The sequence below is a fragment of the Pogona vitticeps genome, chromosome 1 (assembly GCF_051106095.1).
Source record: "Pogona vitticeps strain Pit_001003342236 chromosome 1, PviZW2.1, whole genome shotgun sequence".
Lineage (NCBI taxonomy): Eukaryota > Metazoa > Chordata > Lepidosauria > Squamata > Agamidae > Pogona > Pogona vitticeps.
Genome location: NC_135783.1, coordinates 322708909 through 322726835, shown reverse-complemented (window position 1 = coordinate 322726835; position 17927 = coordinate 322708909). Strand labels below are relative to the sequence as shown.

General features: G+C 40.2%; 1 protein-coding gene and 1 long non-coding RNA gene across 3 annotated transcripts in view; one reads left to right on the top strand and one right to left on the bottom strand.

The window, feature by feature from the left end:
- NRXN3 (neurexin 3) overlaps positions 1-17927 on the bottom strand; it is a 1709419-nt gene that overhangs the window by 1346489 nt on the left and 345003 nt on the right. The gene's annotated exons all lie outside the window — the stretch shown is intronic.
- The window catches only part of LOC140703236 (uncharacterized), a 33516-nt gene continuing 21395 nt past the window's right edge, over positions 5807-17927 (top strand). The window contains exon 1 of the long non-coding RNA XR_013545080.1: positions 5807-10168. This is a non-coding gene — a long non-coding RNA (uncharacterized LOC140703236). The remainder of the gene's footprint in view (positions 10169-17927) is intronic.

Here is a 17927-nt window from a genome sequence, read left to right as displayed (position 1 = left end):
CCCCCTCCTAGTTTAAATCACTTTCCTGCTAGCACTTTTCATCACTGGCACTAATTTCCATTGTCTATACACCATCCTTTTGAAATATTTCACCTTTGTTGTTTGGACTGATTTTCTTCGTCCTCTATTCTCTAGGCTTCCTCTTTGCCCATTTACTTTTTAAAAGCTCAATTTCTTTCTGTTCCTAGTGTGACTTTATGACACTACAGCCCATGACTGTTTTTATGACTATACACACAGAGAGACAAACAAATATCACTACTACATTGCCTTTCTTTTATCATGCCTTGTTGTTGCTATTACATGTTAGTCCTCTCTGTTTTCTTGTGCACTACGTAGGTCTTCAAAGTTAATAAAGTGTCATGATGCTCTTTATGCTATTTTTTTCACTCTTAGGTCTCAAAGAGACCTTTATTTTAGCATCACACTCTGTAACACCTACAGTCCCTCTTACTTGGTTTGCCACAATATCCCCACTTCTGCACCCACAGGATGTTAGGATGGACACATTTTCTTTTCTCACCATTGTGTCATGTCTAATTCCCAATTCCTCTCTCTTCATTCTTCTTCTTTTTAGCTGAAATTCAAGTCCTTACCTTGTTTTCAGCAATTTGCCTTTAAATAAGTGTTTAATGTCATCTACCTGTATTGCTGCCTTGTCGTGGCGAAGGGGCTTGAGTAATTCAGAGAAGCTATGGCCTATGCCGTGCAGGGACACCCAAGACGGACAGTTCATAATGGAGAGTTCTGACTAAACATGATCTACGTGGAGCAGGAACTAGCAAGCCACTCCAGTATCTTTGCCAAGAACGCCCCATGATCAGAAACAAAAGGCTAAAAGATATGATGCTGGAAGATGGGCCCCTCAGGTCGGAAGGCGTCCAGCATGCTACTGAGGAAGAGTGGAGGACAAGGACAAGTAGCTCCAGAGCTAATAAAGTGGTTGGGCTAAAGCCGACAGGACGCTCAGCTGCGGACGCGCCTGGAAGTGAAAGAAAAGTCCAATGCTGCAAAGAAAAATACTGCATAGGACCCTGGAATGTAAGATCTATGAACCTTGGTAAGCTGGATGTGGTCAAACATGAAATGCAAGATCAGTGAACTAAAAAGGACAGGAAAGTGTGAATTCAATTCATATGATTATCTGGATGTCGAAGACCTGTTCTTTTTTCCTTTCACTGCACAAAGTAGCTGCAGGAGAGGGTTTCACCTCTTAAACTGAAGGCTTATCTACATTTAAGTTTGCCACCCAATCAGCTCCATTCTAAATTGATTCAATTTAAAATTGCATGACTATATGAAACACTGTTTGCATTCCCACAGGGGGGAATGCCGACAACAGCAATCCCTGTATGGAGTTGTGTGTTTAGGTCTCTTCACACACAACCCCAAAAAAGCACAGAGACAGGTTGGTAATAAATAATAAGCAGGGTGCATCCTACCTTTGGGATGTGCTTCTCCCCCACCTTTTTCTCCCTCTAGCCTTTCCATTTATGCCCCTTCAGTATCAAGATTTCATCCCCAGTTCCCATTCCCCTCTGCCTCCATGGCTACCAACCTGCTGGCCCTCTCTATATGGGGGATAAATAAAGGAAATAAATAAAAAGAAGGAAATATGTGGACCAAGCACACATGAAATGCTGGCACAAACATTTCCTGGGCAAAAACACTCCAAGATGCAGCTGGACTTCATCATCCATTACCCCTGCCTACTTGTCTCCAAGAGACCAACCAGCAAAAGCATTGTTAAAGGGATAGAAGCAATCAAGCCTTTTACAACAACTTTCCAGAACACGTTCCTTCCCTCCTTCTTCCTGTTGTCCTCTCCCACAGCCTCTGCTGGTTATTCCAAGGCACAACTTGCAACAACAGGGGTGTACATATGAAGACATGAATAAAATAAAGCAAGTTTCACACGTGTACTATTTTAAACAATTCTCTAGCAGAACAGTATTTTAGCTCACATTCCACCCATAAAGCACGCTTCCCTGTCAAAGTAATCCAGGCTTGCTTCTGCATAATGGAGGCACTCTTTTAAACTTCAATTTATTTGAAAGTACCTCACATAGTGACATTAATCCGTGCAGCAAAAATCGGTGCTAAGCGATTTCATCGCTATTCGATTTTTAAAAGCCCATAGAAACGCATTAAAACCTGTTTAATGCGTTCCTATGGGCTTAAAACTGACCTTAAAGCGAAGATCCTCCACACAGCGGCCATTTTCGCTGCCTCTTAAGCGAGGAATCGGTGCAAAAACACAGTGGGCGGCCATTTTGGAACCACCGATCAGCTGTTTAAAAATCATCGCTTTGAGGTGATTGGTAAGCGAAACAGGGAACCGATCATCGCAAAGTGGTAAAACCCCATAGGAAACATCGCAATGTGATCGCTTTTGCAATCGCAAAAAGTTAATCGCTATGCGGTTTCGTCGCTAAACGGAGTGCCCGTTAAGCGAGGCACCACTGTAAATGTATTTTAAATAATATTTCTTTTTACTGTGTAATCACAACCTGAATTTGGAGAAGTCTCCATCTAGAAAATCTACCAGTACAACTGTAACAAGCTCTTCTTTAGGAAACCTAGTCAATATCTGTCATGCATAAAACAATGTATTTTTAAGGTGTTTTGCTAGCTGCTAGACCAGTCAAGATGGAAAGAAAGATACAGAAACAGAGTCCTGAATTTGATCCTTTTCCAGTTATTTTTGGAAAGGGAAACCAAGAAGTGTAGAGAAAAATACCATGGAAAGCTGAGAAAAATCATTACTCTCAATAAATTGCTTCAATATTGTATAAGCAGTGACCTTCACAGTGCTACTAGTTTAATGGCATTTCCTTCAACAGAAGCTGATTTCACTATTGAACAGGGAGACACGGCACAAGATTATACAACTAAATCACTCTTATAAATATTTAATACACTGTTTCCCCAAAAATAAGTCCTAACTTAAAAATAAGCCCTAGTGTGATTTTTTCAGGATGTTCATAATATAAGCCCTACCCCAAAAATAAGCCCTAGTTAAGTAAAACCCTGCCCCACTGTTGTGCAGCAACAAGATTACATGACTGTATGTGAATAAATGTAGATTGTTGTACATGAAAAAAATAAAACACCTCCTGAAAATAAGCCCTAATGCATTTTTGGAGCAAAAATTTATATAAGACCCTGTCTTATTTTTGGGGAAACGCGGTATAATTGATTTTCTCACCGCCCCTGCCCCACCTTCTTTTTAACAAAACAAAACACTAGAAAAGGGAAAGCACACATTTGAAAATGCTTTTATTTATTCTGTCCTGGAAAAAGCTTAGTACTCATGCATTTTATCTATCTATTTCTCCAAATGACTTTGACACTCGAAAGCCCTTGTGATCAAAACAGTCTGAAGGCAGGCAATTTTGCAGCCATTTAAGAACTGATTTCATGCACTGATCAACATCTACCAAACTTGCCTGATAGAATAGCACAACTTTAAGCTAGTGGATGGATAGCCCCCCCCCCCAAAAAAAAAACCTGAAGGAGAAAATTAGTAAGAAAGTCACATTGGTTTGAATAAAAAATCTTGGGCAAGAAAAGGAAAGAGAACAAGATGCCATTATTCACTTCCCTGGGACACAAAAAAATAATGTGAAAAGATTATTTCAGAAGTGAATAAAAGGTATGTGCATGTTTTTTTTTAAAAAAACTGATTTTAACCACCATTAACTATTGTAAATACAGTTCACTAATACTGAAATACATACTCATATATAGTCACTCTTCTGTGGAATCCAGGAAAATAAAGAAACCTATGCTGCCTAGTTCAACTGTACTGATTTTTACAGGCAGTCTTTCCACCAAATAACACCAAAACAAAGGTCTGATCATTTTTCTCAAAAATCATAATTGCTGGAGCATCTTTGTTATGGCTCCAGTCATAGAATTCCTAATGCATTCTATATGATTTTTATGTTCCATTAAGTTGCCTCCAACTTACGGTCACTCCATGGACTGGAAACCTCCAGAAGGCCCTATCATTAAAAGCTCTGCTTGGCGCTTGCAAATTTAAGGTTGTGGCTTTCTTAATTTTGGCAATCTATCTCTTGTTTGGTCTTTTCTTCCTGATGCTTTCAACTTTTCTCAGCATTATTGTCTTTTCCAGTGAGTTTTGTCTCATCATGACGTATCCAAAGCATGATGGTCTCAGTTCAGTCATTTATGCTTTTAGAGAGAGTTCAGGCTTAATTTGATCTAGTTCCACTACTCTGTCTTTCTGAATGTTCCTAGTATCTGTAAAGCTGTCCTGCGATATCACATTTTAAATGAACCCATTTTCCTCCCTGTCAGGTTTCTTCACTTTATAGCATTCACATCCATATATAGTAATTAGAAATACCATAGTCTCCTCATATCTAGGTTGAGATGGGTTTTTATCTACACTTCATTTTAAAAGTGTGTTTTATTTTAAATGGTTTTACTCTAATCAACTTCTACCATTAATTTTGTGTTTTTTCACCATTTTTAACTTCCCCATTAATTTCATTATTAAATTATTCTTGCTTTGTTTTTCCTCCACAGAACTAGAGGTGCTTCCTAAGCAGTTTTCCATTTAGGCAACTTGCTTTAAATCCTCTTAAAGACTAATGGAGAGCAGACTGGGGCTCCTTTATTTAGTAGTCTGGCAGACCAAACTGAAAACTGCATCAATCAGTTTGGCCAGGCCAGGAGAGCCTATCCTCAGCACTGTTGGCCATTCCTGATTTGTTGGCCAGCAGTGCACTCTCTGGGGCCCTCTCCTGGGAAGAAAGTTAAAAAAAACAACCCTAAACTAGATTAACATATAAATGGAATCAACTCGTGTACTACATATATGAGCAAGAATTTTAGAGAGCTTTGATTTTATTTATTTATTAAATTTAAAATTTCACATATAGATGTGCTATTTCAATGTGGGAGAATATTTTATCAGACAGCTAAAAAGCTAACGTGCAAACTGAACTTGTTTCCTCCAAGATCCAAATAATAGCCATCACTCAGAGCCAAGCTAATAAATGTGACAAATAGCTATCCATTAGAAGAGGGACTTTTTCAGTCTGAACATGTCTAAATGTCACAGGACACATTTTATGTACAGTATCTCCTCAAGTTTGCAAATCGGCTTGTTTTGTTTTGTACCTGGCCATCAGGAGGGTTCATTTGTAAATACCATATTTGCCGGCATATAAGATGACTTTTTTGCCCTGAAAAACATGCCTCCAAGGGGGGGGTCGTCTTATACGCCGGGTGCACCCAGAGCGGGCAGCACATAGCGCAAGGAGGAAAGAGGAGAGGTGAACGAGGAAGAGGAGGAGGAGGAGGAAGAGAAGGCGGCAGAGGCGGTGCCTGTTCTCCCGAGGAGGCAGAGAGTGGCTCCAGCTCTCAGGTGCCGCATGGCCCAGCAGGAAGCAGCATGGAGAGGCCAGGCCAGCCCAGAAAGTGGGTGGAGCTTGGTCCCCACCGGCTCAGTCACTTCCTCACACAGTTGCCCTCGCTGAAAGCAGCAGCAGCAGCGCTGGCTCCTTCTTCCCTGTGACCTACCACCATGTTGCCCGGGTGGAGAGAAGCTGCCAAACAAACGGCGCCTGCGACAAGCCACTGCCGCCCCGCTCATCACCAGAACTGCCCCGCTCGTCGCCAGTGCTGCCACCGCGCCAGTCTCCCGAGGAGACTACCAGAGGCCGGGTGAGTGAGCAGGCGCTGGCCTCTGCCTCGGGCCAGCTGGTAGCCTGCCCCAGAAATTTGCTTTCCTTCTCCTCCCTCTTTGGCCCCTCTGGCGGGGTAAAAGGCAGAGGGAGGGGTAGTCTTATATGGCGAGTATATAACGAATGCTAGATTTTGAGTGGAAATGTTGGGGTCGGCTTATACACCCAGTCGTCTTATATGCCAGCAAATAAGGTAATCACGGCTCAGTTATGAAGATCTGCCTGAATCCCGCCATTGAAGCACAAATGGATTCTAGTTTCTAATGGCAAGTGAACTGTAAGATACAGTTTGGCCCTAAAGAAACAGAGGTTCTTGATGAACAAATGCACCTGTCTCAGGATTGTCTCTATCCCAGACCTACTGGCAGCAGCATAGGTGTCTTGTAGCCAATAGAAAGAGGACACCTCCTTCTGACATTCTGGGGTGGAGCTGGTTGAGGCACCCTCACTCTTGTTTGATCTATGACACACCCACACCCCACACACATACTGTTTAATTTATCTTTTAACATTTAACGTATTGTCTTTTTAAATTGTGTGAACTTTAATGACGTCAGCCGCTTTGGGTCCCTTGTTGGGATAAATGCAACATATAAAAAATTATTATTATTATTATTATTATTATTATTATTATTATTATTATTATTATTATTATTATTATTATTGAAAACTAATAATATTAATAATAATAGGTCAAGGGAACTCGGTCAGACTTTGGGATCAAAGGACCTATGCAATCTCTGACTCTGATATATTTCAGAAACTCTCTGACCCACCTGCTGCAAAAGTTAGACAGAGCCTTTTAATACTATCCCTAAGCCCTACCTCAAACTATACAACCAATGTTCTTCCTCATGCTCCTTCCTCACCAAGCCCAGCTTAAAATCACAAAATCCTAGAAAATGTTCAATAGTTTTTTTCCTGGGCTATATTTTTAATTCTTTCAGATCAGTAGGGTAGGCAGATGAAGAAGAGGGCAAGGTTTCTGTACCAGAAAAAGGATTTCTGCAGGTGTGGCTTATTCTGTAAATAAAACTTGTTGAAATCCCCCTTTCCATACAATAAATGAAGATACAGGCATCCTATGGTTCTGTTTAGTTTTTGACCACGCTATATAGATCAGAGAGTCTCCTCACACTTCAATCAGCTCATAAGCTCAGGGGCTGCAGAGCTCCCTTTGCACTGCCCTGTGTACTAACACAGGGACTGCACACTTCCCCTGAGCCTTCAAAGACAGACTTTTGAAGACTTTGTACAGCTCTGTTGGAGTAGCCATTAGAACACAGCTTCCAAACACAGACACAAAAGATGACATTTCACAAGAGGACTCAAAAAGCACCCTGGTAGAAAAGGAACTTTCCAATGAGAAACAAGAACAAAATTGAAAACAAAATTAAGTAGACTCATTTGTCTCCTCTACTGGCCCAATATTGTTTTCATTAACTAGCAGTGGTTCTTTTGGTTTTGAGGCAGGATTCATTTCTAGCCCTAACTAGAGATGCTGGGGATTTCATCTGGGACCTTCTATATGTGAAGCAGATTTGCATTGCCTCTCCAAAGTTCAGCTTCAGAATATATTTTTGATGTCTGGATTCAATCATGGAATTCATATTGTGGTTTTTTGTCTGTTTGTTTGTTTCTTTTTTGCACACTACAGACAGTACAGTATTCCGAAACAAAGGTGAAAAGCAATGAGGTTTAATCATTGACAGTGTCTAGAATCAATCAGCATAAAAACAATAGTATTCTCCTGAACAGCCATTCTCAGCAGGAACAATGGAACCTTTGAAGAGGATCACAGAATGGAAATAATTCTTCCCACACCACCTTATAAAAATGTTATGTGATTTATACAATCCTGATTTGGCCTTTATTTCTTTCATGTTGTGTTTATGGTTGTAGTAAAAAAAAAGGCAGAGAATGGCTGATCCTGAAGAAAGGTAAAATAGGACAACAAACTTGCAACTTGCTTCCATTTGCTCATTCTTGTATCAGTTGTGTAATCAGTCACACAACTGATGCAACAGGGAGTATACCAGAGTGGGGAGGGGGTGACTGTGCTTCCATTCCCTGTTTCTGCAGTGGATACTGGCCACCGTCAAAGGTTGTAATGCTGTCCATAATGCTAAGAGGTAATAACAGTCTTTTAAATTAATTCAGCCCTTGAAAGAAATGTACATTTTAAAATATTTTGTACACATCATGATATTTAATTTAAATTGTTCTGCTAGTTTTATACTGTATTCAGTGTTCTCTTTCTAGGATCAATCCTACATTTAGGCAGAGGAAGGTGGTTGGTTGCCTTACAAAGCAGAAAACAGATGGTAAGGAGAGAACACCAGTAGCAGCCCCTCCTCCCAACTTTTTTAGACTTAGAGGGGGAGAGTTGTGCAATCTTCTCAGAAATATAAAATGGAAGAAACACCGAGGGTCACCTTGCCCAACCTCTGGCAAATGCAGGAAATGGACCATCTTGTCCTCTGCCTCAGGAAGCAAAATATCTTAGATCACATTTAGAGCATTACAGCTACAATTATTAGTTAGGTGAAAGAGTCTAATGAAATTGAAAGTACACAGCACTGTGAATGATACTTTAGCAGCTGTCTAAAATTATAGAATCTGTATTCCCAGATGTCACGTATTCTTTGCAGCTTCTTTTTCTATGTGTGGGTCCTTAAATAGCCAAAACAGTGTCACAAGAGAGAGGTACCATCAAGCAGGAGAACACCCAAATGTGGGAACAGAACTTTAGAAAGAGAATTGGGAGAGATTTAAGAAGAGCATCGTGCTGACTCTCAAAGGGAAGATAAGAGATGGAAAATTAGCAGAAGAAGGGGAATGTAATGGAATATCTTGAACTGTAAATAGGAGCACCTTATGCTGTAACATTTTATTCCAACCCTTTCTGCTTGACCATTAGGAACTCAACTTTCTGTTCACCATTTTTACCAGAGAATTAACTACCACTGTAGTTGTCCTTCTGCTGCAAACAGTTCAGCAGTGATTAGCAGTGTTTGTGTATTATTTAATTTGAAAGTTGCATCTGTTATAATGTCCATCATGTGTGGCACTACTGTGGGACACGCAAATTAACCTTGCATTAATGGAAGCAATGTCAAATAGCATTAACATTTTGCAACACCCACTTAAGTATGTGCATGAACTGATGTAAAGGACATTAAAAATGGATTCAAAAAAAGACTAAAAAGCTTTGCACTTTTCAAGGACATTTTTTGTAATGTGTTTTGTAATAAATGTGTTTTGTAATAAAAGCCATTCTGTTTCGTTGTTGTTATGTGCCATCAAGCCAGAATTGACTTGTAGTGATCTTAAGAGATCTCTCAAGGTAAGTGAGAGCATTGTGCTGACTCTTAAAGGGAAGTGAATTCTTTAAGGACTCTTTAAGGAGTGAGTTTACTAGTTCCACTCCCCCAGTGCGTTTCCATAGCTATTGGGGATTGAAACCCTGGTCTACAGTCTTAGTCTGTCACTCTATCCACTACACCACACTGCATAAAATATTTTGTTGTTATTGTTGTTGTTAGTTACTACTAAATTAATATTTTAAAAAAATCATTTAGGTTTAGTACTGTTTTGACTTATGCCAAAAATATATATTTTGTTTTATATGTACTATATATGCACTAATGTGCATGCGGAAGATATGTGTATTCTCAGTTATTTTATTTTATCAATATAACCCTCAGTTATTTTATTTTATCAATAAACAATGCTAATTTGGATAAATGTTCCTCCCAGATAGACAGTATATCTATGCTTGCAAATTCCAATTGCCCAAATTTATTTGTCAACTTCATTAATGGGTGCCTCTGCCAATTCCAAAACACATACGTAGCTCACAAAATATTTTGGGGAGAAAGCTTCCTGTGTGCGTACCTCAAATTATGAATGGTAGATTAGAAATGAATTCATTTACCGTATCTTGGTCTTTTGAGCATGAAAATGTAAAAACCCACAATTTCTTTTGGTATGCAAGGTGGCAGTGATCAAGATAATTTGTCTTGCATTTTTTTGTACATATGACTGTCTTAACATCTGAAAATTAAACAGCACCTAAGAGCCAGAAGTGATATTAATCACACATACTCTCAATATCCTTTATTGTTGTCTTGTACCATTATATATTTTAAGAGGTCTTGAGCCACAACACTAAATATTAGATTCCTGGAGGTTGTCCAGAGCTTTGTAAAAGCACTCTCAGGAAGTTTCATGGAGACCAAGCCAAGAATCTATAATCTTTGTCCCATAATCTTATAATGCACTGTCAAGGTTTTTAATTCTCAGGCTCACAGAGCAAGCCAAAACCTAAGCAAGGTTCTTTTTTCCTGCATTCACAGGTCTGGAAAATAACTGTTCACAGTTTGATTCCCAACATCATAGAATGAATCAAGGAACTTCACTGGTCCAACTCCTCAAGGCACATTGAAAAGGTAAAATCTTTTGGAGTGACATTTAATCTAAGCAAGCTTTAATGCTTCTGCTTTCACACTTTCACCTCAGTGGTCCCCGTAGTCTTTGGGGCTTTAAGAACAATACTGTATCAAGAAATGTCATACAGTACTATAAACAGTTGCAGATCTCAGAAATAACATCACCATCAGAGCTACAAAACCCTGGCAATATTAGGAAGTATCTGTTGTATAATACCAGTCAATGTTTTTATAATTTTGATTGACTGGGCCTGGTGTTTTTGAAGAAGAAGAAGAAGAAGAAGAAGAAGAAGAAGAAGAAGAAGAAGAAGAAGAAGAAGAAGAAGATGATGATGATGATGATGATGATGATGATGATGATGATGATGATGATGATGATGATGACGACGACGACGACGACGACGACGACATGGCGATGAATATAAAAACGAATCACAATATTCAATGAATATCGCTGATTCGTCAGATATTCGTTGCTTCATATTCTTGAGGTCCAGAGACCCCAACAAATATGAAGCAATGAGTGAGACTTTCAGGGGCCTTCAGGCATCATCCCACCCACAGACAAGCAGCTCCTCAGCTGCTGGGACTGGAAGTCTCTGGGCTGGAGGATGCCAATCTGGACAAGAGAGAAACCATCCCCTAGAGAGGACCCCTTCTACAGGTGATGGGCCCATATCCAGTTGCATTGAGGATACTCCTCGTGGGGAGGGAGGAAGGGAGCTTCTGGTGCCTCTCCCCCTGTCTCTGTTTCTCCCGGTCCTCAATCAAGACCTCAAGGGAGCAAGCCCATTCCCTGAGTTCTTGGAGCTTCTTGTAACACCCATGACTTCTGACCAAGAGGCATACAGTTATGCACATGACACTCGGTGCAAAACACAGGATAACCCACAACCCACTGCTGTCTGTTTGACTGGATGCTGATATTTGTTTAGAGCTTGCCTTTTTCTCAGGGGAAGTGACAAGCAGTATCTGGGGCCCTGGCTTCCTCGCCCTGCTACTGAACTTGCACAGTTGCTAAACTCGCTCTGTCTTCTTGCTGTGCAATTCGTTGCACGGTGAGACTTCATTGCAGGAGACGTGCATGCTCAAGCTAGGAGACCTGGCTTTTATGCTGTTTCTTAGCTCCCCCCCCCCCCCTTTCCCTTCTGGATGTTTGCAAAGCAAGTGTGAAATTATTTCCAAAGATGAGCTATCAATGATACCAGAAGAATATTGGAAAATTAAAATTCTCCTAAACATTGGCTGAATTCCTATTGTGTAGCTGCACAAATGGTGTAACACTGGAAATTAATTACCATAAGTTAAGAATTTTCCGTAGACGTTATTTGTTGCACACTGAGTAAAATGACTTGGCATGCAACAGACAGTGCTTATGGAGAATTCTTTGTGTACAAAACCTGTGCTGAAAAGTCACATTGGCTCAGTAGCTGTGCAACAGGATTTCAGCCACTGAGTTGTTTTTTTGGGCTATAATTTATATACTCTCCCACACAATATGGACATGTGGTCCTATTGTCTGGAGATTTCTGGAAGTTGCAGCCCAAAACAGAAAATTTATCAAACACTGTGGGTGGCAGCAAAGAATAATCACTTTGACCTTCTTTTCCACTTTAAAGGCATAAGCGTTATTATACAAGGATGTAAATCTTTGCTTATTTTATAGGAAACAATTGCAAAACATTTTTTTCCTGTGAGTGCGATTACAAGAGTTCCTTCATTTGTTACATTTCATTCCTTTTAAAAGAAAATTTCACTGTTTCTGGCAAAAGCAAATATATTTTATTTTTTGCACAAAATGCAAGGTTTTGTTTTCTTTTCAAAGGAAGGACTAGTTCCTTCCAACAGTTAAAGCTGCTGCTGACGAAAAAGTGCTCTTTTTTTTTTTCTTTTTCCTTTTGTATGGAAACTGAAAATCTTAATGTGTTGGGACATCTTTTTGTGTGTGAAGCATGTGAAAATTGGCACGATGGAAGGAGAGTGCAAAGAACTGTAACTGTGGAATGCGAAAAATGGCATTCATGGTAGTTAACAACAGTAAATTTCAAATAAAACAAGCATAGTCAAAACATAACAACAGATTGTAAAATGAAGCAGTATAAAGAAACAACAGCCTTTATCAACTCTAATCAAGCTTAAATGGAAAATGCCTGTCTGTTCTCCTGGTGAATTCGGAGGCCAGGCCAGCCTCACTTGGCAGTAGGTTCTAAAGCCTGGAAGGTACCACCTCCTTGTCTTGTATCCCACCAAACTTACTTGTGATGATACACGGAGAATGTCTGCCCCTGAAGATTTCCCACACACAGAGGCTTGTAAAAGAAAATGCAACAGTTCTAACACTATCAGTTGCTTCCATTAACAGCAACAATGTTCATTAAAGCCTTTTTCATTGGGCTTCATATTTTTGCAGGGTTGTCTGATGTAGATGACAAGGGGTCTATTTCAGTTCCTGATGACATTATTATAATCACTTTGCTGCATTTCCATAAAGCCCAGGAAATAAGCTATTACCCACCATCAGTTCTCCCAAACACTAGAGCATCACACATTTACAGAACAGCATAAACTGTCAAAATTAGAGTCCATTTAAAACAGCAGCTGTTCCTTCATTTCTAAGCAATCTCTGAATGCAAAACCTCTGCACCGGCCTCCTTTTGATTGCAGCTTTCAACAATTAAAGAGGAACAACAGATCTTAAAAAAAAAAAAAAACAACCCACACACAACATATTTTAAATGTAAAATTTTCATCTCCCATCTGCATGCCTTTAATAACAACAAAGTAAGAAGAAAAACATTAAAGTCAATCTAACATTATACATTTCCTATTATCCCTCTATCACTTAAGAAATGTATTCATCTAAACCGCTGCCCCCCTTCCACGCCTTATTGTGGCGAAGGGGGTTGAGTAATTCAGAGAACCTATGGACAGAGGACAAAATGATTGGACAGTGTCATCGAAGCTACTAACATGAATTTGTCCAAACTCCGGGAGGCAGTGGAAAACAGGAGGCCTGGCATGCTCTGGTCCATGGGGTCACGAAGAGTCGGACACGGCTTCCAACACCAACAAAACTGCTGGCCATTATTGGTCATTAATAGTGCGTGCTGTTGTTTTGACATGACCTACAACTCAAGTACCTTGAATATGAATATGTTAGTTTACATTAAAACACAGTTCCAACATGTCATAGCTAGTGCTTAACTCAAGTAGAACTGCTAGATAGCTCAATGGTTTACATATTCAGAGCCAGAAGTTGGTAGTTTGATTCCTTCCCCTCACTGTGCTTCCCTGACAGGCACTGGACTTGATGATCCAACTCCACAGTACTAAGATTATTACTATTATATGGTACAGAACTTTTCATTACTTTCACAGAGGGCAGGAAATAAAAAACATCTCCAAATTTATTCTTACAAGGGAATTTATTCCACGGATTATTGGAATAATTCCAAGGATTATTGGAATTATATGCAATAATTATCTGCATATTGCGTAATATAATATATTGGCATTATTTTACCATATTCATATACAATAAAGAAAAGGAGAAAGGAAAAAAGCACCACCTGAAGCTTGGATAAATCTTCAGAGTGTTGGGAAAATCTAAAAGTTATCAAGAGCAGGGCAGACTTATGTTTAAAGATGAGGTGGCAGAGGGCTTTGTTATGTTTTTACATAAATGATGTTTTCCCACCATGTCACACTGCAGCATAAACAGAATGCGCTATAAAAACATTACCTCATAATATAGAAGGATTATTCCCTATTACCCAAGGAGGCAACCATATTCTTCCCCCAAGAATGTTCTTGGGAGTAACTCTTGTGTCTTCATGTAGCATAATTCTAATGGGACATGAAAAACATCACCCTGTTCACACACAGCATTCTGTCCAAATTAGGAATGTGTAGAACACCTGCTGATTTACTCATTCTCATTGATTTAGGCTCTCTCAGTATGACAAAAAACCTTATCAAACCCCATGAGATTACTAAGCCTAAACAAGACAAAGAGTATTTTCTTCCACAAAGGTCTCCATGGTTTTTACACAATCTCTTTGCATAACTGGCATTCTTTTCCTTTGAAAAGCAAAGTGCACACACAAACAGCAAAGACAGGACAACTGGGTGAATATGCAGAAAGATGCATACAACCCATCAAATGCTTCCACTTCTTAAAAATCCACTGAACAAAGCAGCAACTTCCATAGTTTTTTTTTCAATGCTGTACTATTTGCATGTCCCCTTCATTGATTGCTGCCTTGTCGTGGCGAAGGGGCTTGAGTAACTCAGAGAAGCTATGGGCTATGCCGTGCAGGGACACCCAAGACGGACAGGACACAGTGGAGAGTTCCGACTAAACGTAATCCACCTGGAGTAGGAAATGGCAATGCCACTCCAGTATCTTTGCCAAGAACGCCCCATGATCAGAAACAAAAGGCTAAAAGATATGACGCTGGAAGATGGGCCCCTCAGGTCGAAAGGCGTCCAACATGCTACTGAGGAAGAGCGGAGGACAAGGACAAGTAGCTCCAGAGCTAATGAAGTGGTTGTACCAAAGCCGAAAGGACGCTCAGCAGTGGACGTGCCTGGAAGTGAAAGGAAAGTCCAATGCTGCAAAGAAAAATACTGCATAGGAACCTGGAATGTAAGATCTATGAACCTTGGGAAGCTGGAGGTGGTCAAACAGGGGATGGCAAGAATAAACATCGACATCCTGGGCGTCAGCAAACTAAAATGGGCAGGAATGGGCGAATTCAGCTTAGATGATTATTATATCTACTACTGTGGGCAAGAATCCCGTAGAAGGAATGGAGTAGCCTTCATAGTCAACAAAAGAGTGGGAAAAGCTGTAATGGGATACAATCTCAAAAATGATAGAATGATGTCAATATGAATCCAAGGCAGACCTTTCAACATCACAATAATCCAAGTTTATGCACCAACCACCATTGCTGAGGAGACTGAAGTTGAACAATTTTATGAAGATTTACAACACCTTCTAGAACTGACACCAAAGAAAGATGTTCTTCTCATTCTAGAGGACTGGAATGCTAAAGTAGGGAGCCAAGAGATAAAAGGAACAACAAGGAAGTTTCGCCTTGGAGTTCAGAACGAAGCACAGCAAAGGTTAATAGAGTTTTGTCAAGAGAACAAGCTGGTCATCACAAGCACTCTTTTCCAACAACACAAGAGGCGACTCTATACATGGAAATCACCAGATGGGCAATATCGAAATCAGATTGATTATATTCTCTGCAGCCAAAGATGGAGAAGCTTTATACAGTCAGCAAAAACAAGACCTGGAGCTGACTGCGGCTCTGATCATCAGCTTCTCATAACAAAATTCAAGCTTAAACTGAAGAGAGTAGGAAAAACCACTGGGCTACTCAGGTATAATCTAAACCAAATCCCTTATGAATGCACAGTGGAAGTGAAGAACAGATTTAAGGAACCCGATTTGGTGGACAGAGTGCCTGAAGAACTTTGGATAGAGGCTCGTAACATTGTACAGCAGGAAGCAACAAAAACCATCCCAAAGAAAAGGAAATGCAAGAAAGCAAAGTGGCTGTCCAACGAGGCCTTAGAAATAGCAGAGAGAAGAAGGGAAACAAAATGCAAGGGAGATAGGGAAAGCTACAGAAAATTGAATGCAGACTTCCAAAGAATAGCAAGGAGAGACAAGAGGGCCTTCTTAAATGAACAGTGCAAAGAAATAGAGGAAAATAACAGAAAAGGAAAAAACCCACAGATCTGTTCAGGAAAATTGGAGATATTAGAGGAACATTTTGTGCAAAGATGAACATGATAAAGGACAAAAATGGGAGGGACCTAACAGAAGCAGAAGACATCAAGAAGAGGTGGCAAGAATACACAGATGAATTATATCAGAAATATTTGTATATCCCGGACAGCCCAGACAATGTAGTTGCTGACCTTCAGCCAGACATCCTGGAGAGTGAAGTCAAGTGGGCCTTAGAAAGCCTGACTAACAACAAGGCCAGTGGAGGTGATGGCATCCCAATGGAACTATTTAAAATCTTAAAAGATGATGCTGTTAAGGTGGTACATTCAATATGCCAGCAAGTTTGGAAAACTCAACAGTGGCCAGAGGATTGGAAAAGATCAGTCTACATCCCAATCCCAAAGAAAGGCAGTGCCAAAGAATGCTCTAACTACCATACAATTGCACTCATTTCACAAGCTAGCAAGGTTATGCTCAAAATCCTACAAGGTAGGCTTCAGCAGTATGTGGACTGAGAACTCCCAGAACTACAAGCTGGATTCCGAAGGGGCAGAGGAACTAGAGACCAAATTGCTAACATGTGCTGGATTATGGAGAAAGCCAGAGAGTTCCAGAAAAATATCTACTGAGTGCTCATTGGAAGCACAGATCCTGAAGCTGAGGCTCCAGTACTTTGGCCACCTCATGAGAAGACTCCTTGGAAAAGACCTTGGTGTTAGACCTTGGAGTTGGGTCAAAGTCATGTTGGTAGCGTCAATTACACTGTCCGACCATCTCAACCTCTGTCGTCCCCTTCTCCCCTTGCCTTCACACTTTCCAAACATCAGGGTCTTTTCCAGGGAGCCTTCTCTTCTCATAAGATGGCCAAAGTATTGGAGCCTCAGCTTCAGGATCTGTGCTTCCAATAAGCACTCGGTTGATTTCCTTCGGAACAGATAGGTTTGTTCTCCTTGCAGTCCAGGGGACTCTCAAGGGTCTTGTCCAGCACCACAATTCAAAAGCAGCAATTCTTCGGTGGTCAGCCTTCTTTATGGTCCAGCTCTCACTTCCATACATCGCTACTGGAAAAACCACAGCTTTGACTATGTGGACCTTTGCCGGCAAAGTGATGTCTCTGCTTTTTAAGATGCTGTCTAGGTTTATCATCACTTTCCTCCCAAGAAGCAGGCATCTTTTAATTTTGTAGCTCCTGTCACTATCTGCAATGATCATGGAACCCAAGAAAGTAAAATCTGTCACTGCCTCCATATCTTCCTGTTCGATTTGCCAGGAGGTGATGGGACCCGTGGCCATGATCTTAGGGGGGGTTTTTACACTTTTTAAACAACCCTGTAAAACGCGTTTTGATCTAATTTTCTGCTTGAAAATGTAAGAAATGCAAAAAGCCAGTAGAAAATGTAGGAAATGCAAAAAGCCAGCCAGAATCTGCAAATTGGTTTAGGTGCTCCATATCAGGTTAAACTGAAATTTACAGTGATCACAAACATTCAGGTATTCCTAATACATACAAGGAAATACCCCTAACAGATTTAAAGTTTGCATTTATAAAGACACTATTTATTAACTAAGCTTCTGCCTCATATAAAACATTCCATCTTTCCTGTTGTCTGCTAAAAGGTTTTCAACTTAAGGGTAGAAAAGGCATACACAAAGAGACACACACCCAGCCATTTAAATTCTTCTTAGAAAATAACAGCTACATGGCAGGAAAAGGCGCAATGTCCCTTTAACAGTCAACAGTAAATTAACTTGCCCCAAAGAGTGCAATAATTAGCAGTTAGTAGCTTATTAAAAGGATGGCAAAGGCCAAGCTGCCATCTGGGATCTCCAGTTCCTTCTGATTGTTATTATGTCAAGATGTGCAAGTTGCATTAGCTTTCATGTCACTGGGCTTGCCCTTACTTTACATGTAAATTTTAATGAAAGATACAGCACTTTAAAAAATCAGACATCCATCAGGAGTGCTTTTAGCCCAGCTTTTACAAAACATATGGCCCTAGTTCTCTGCTTCCA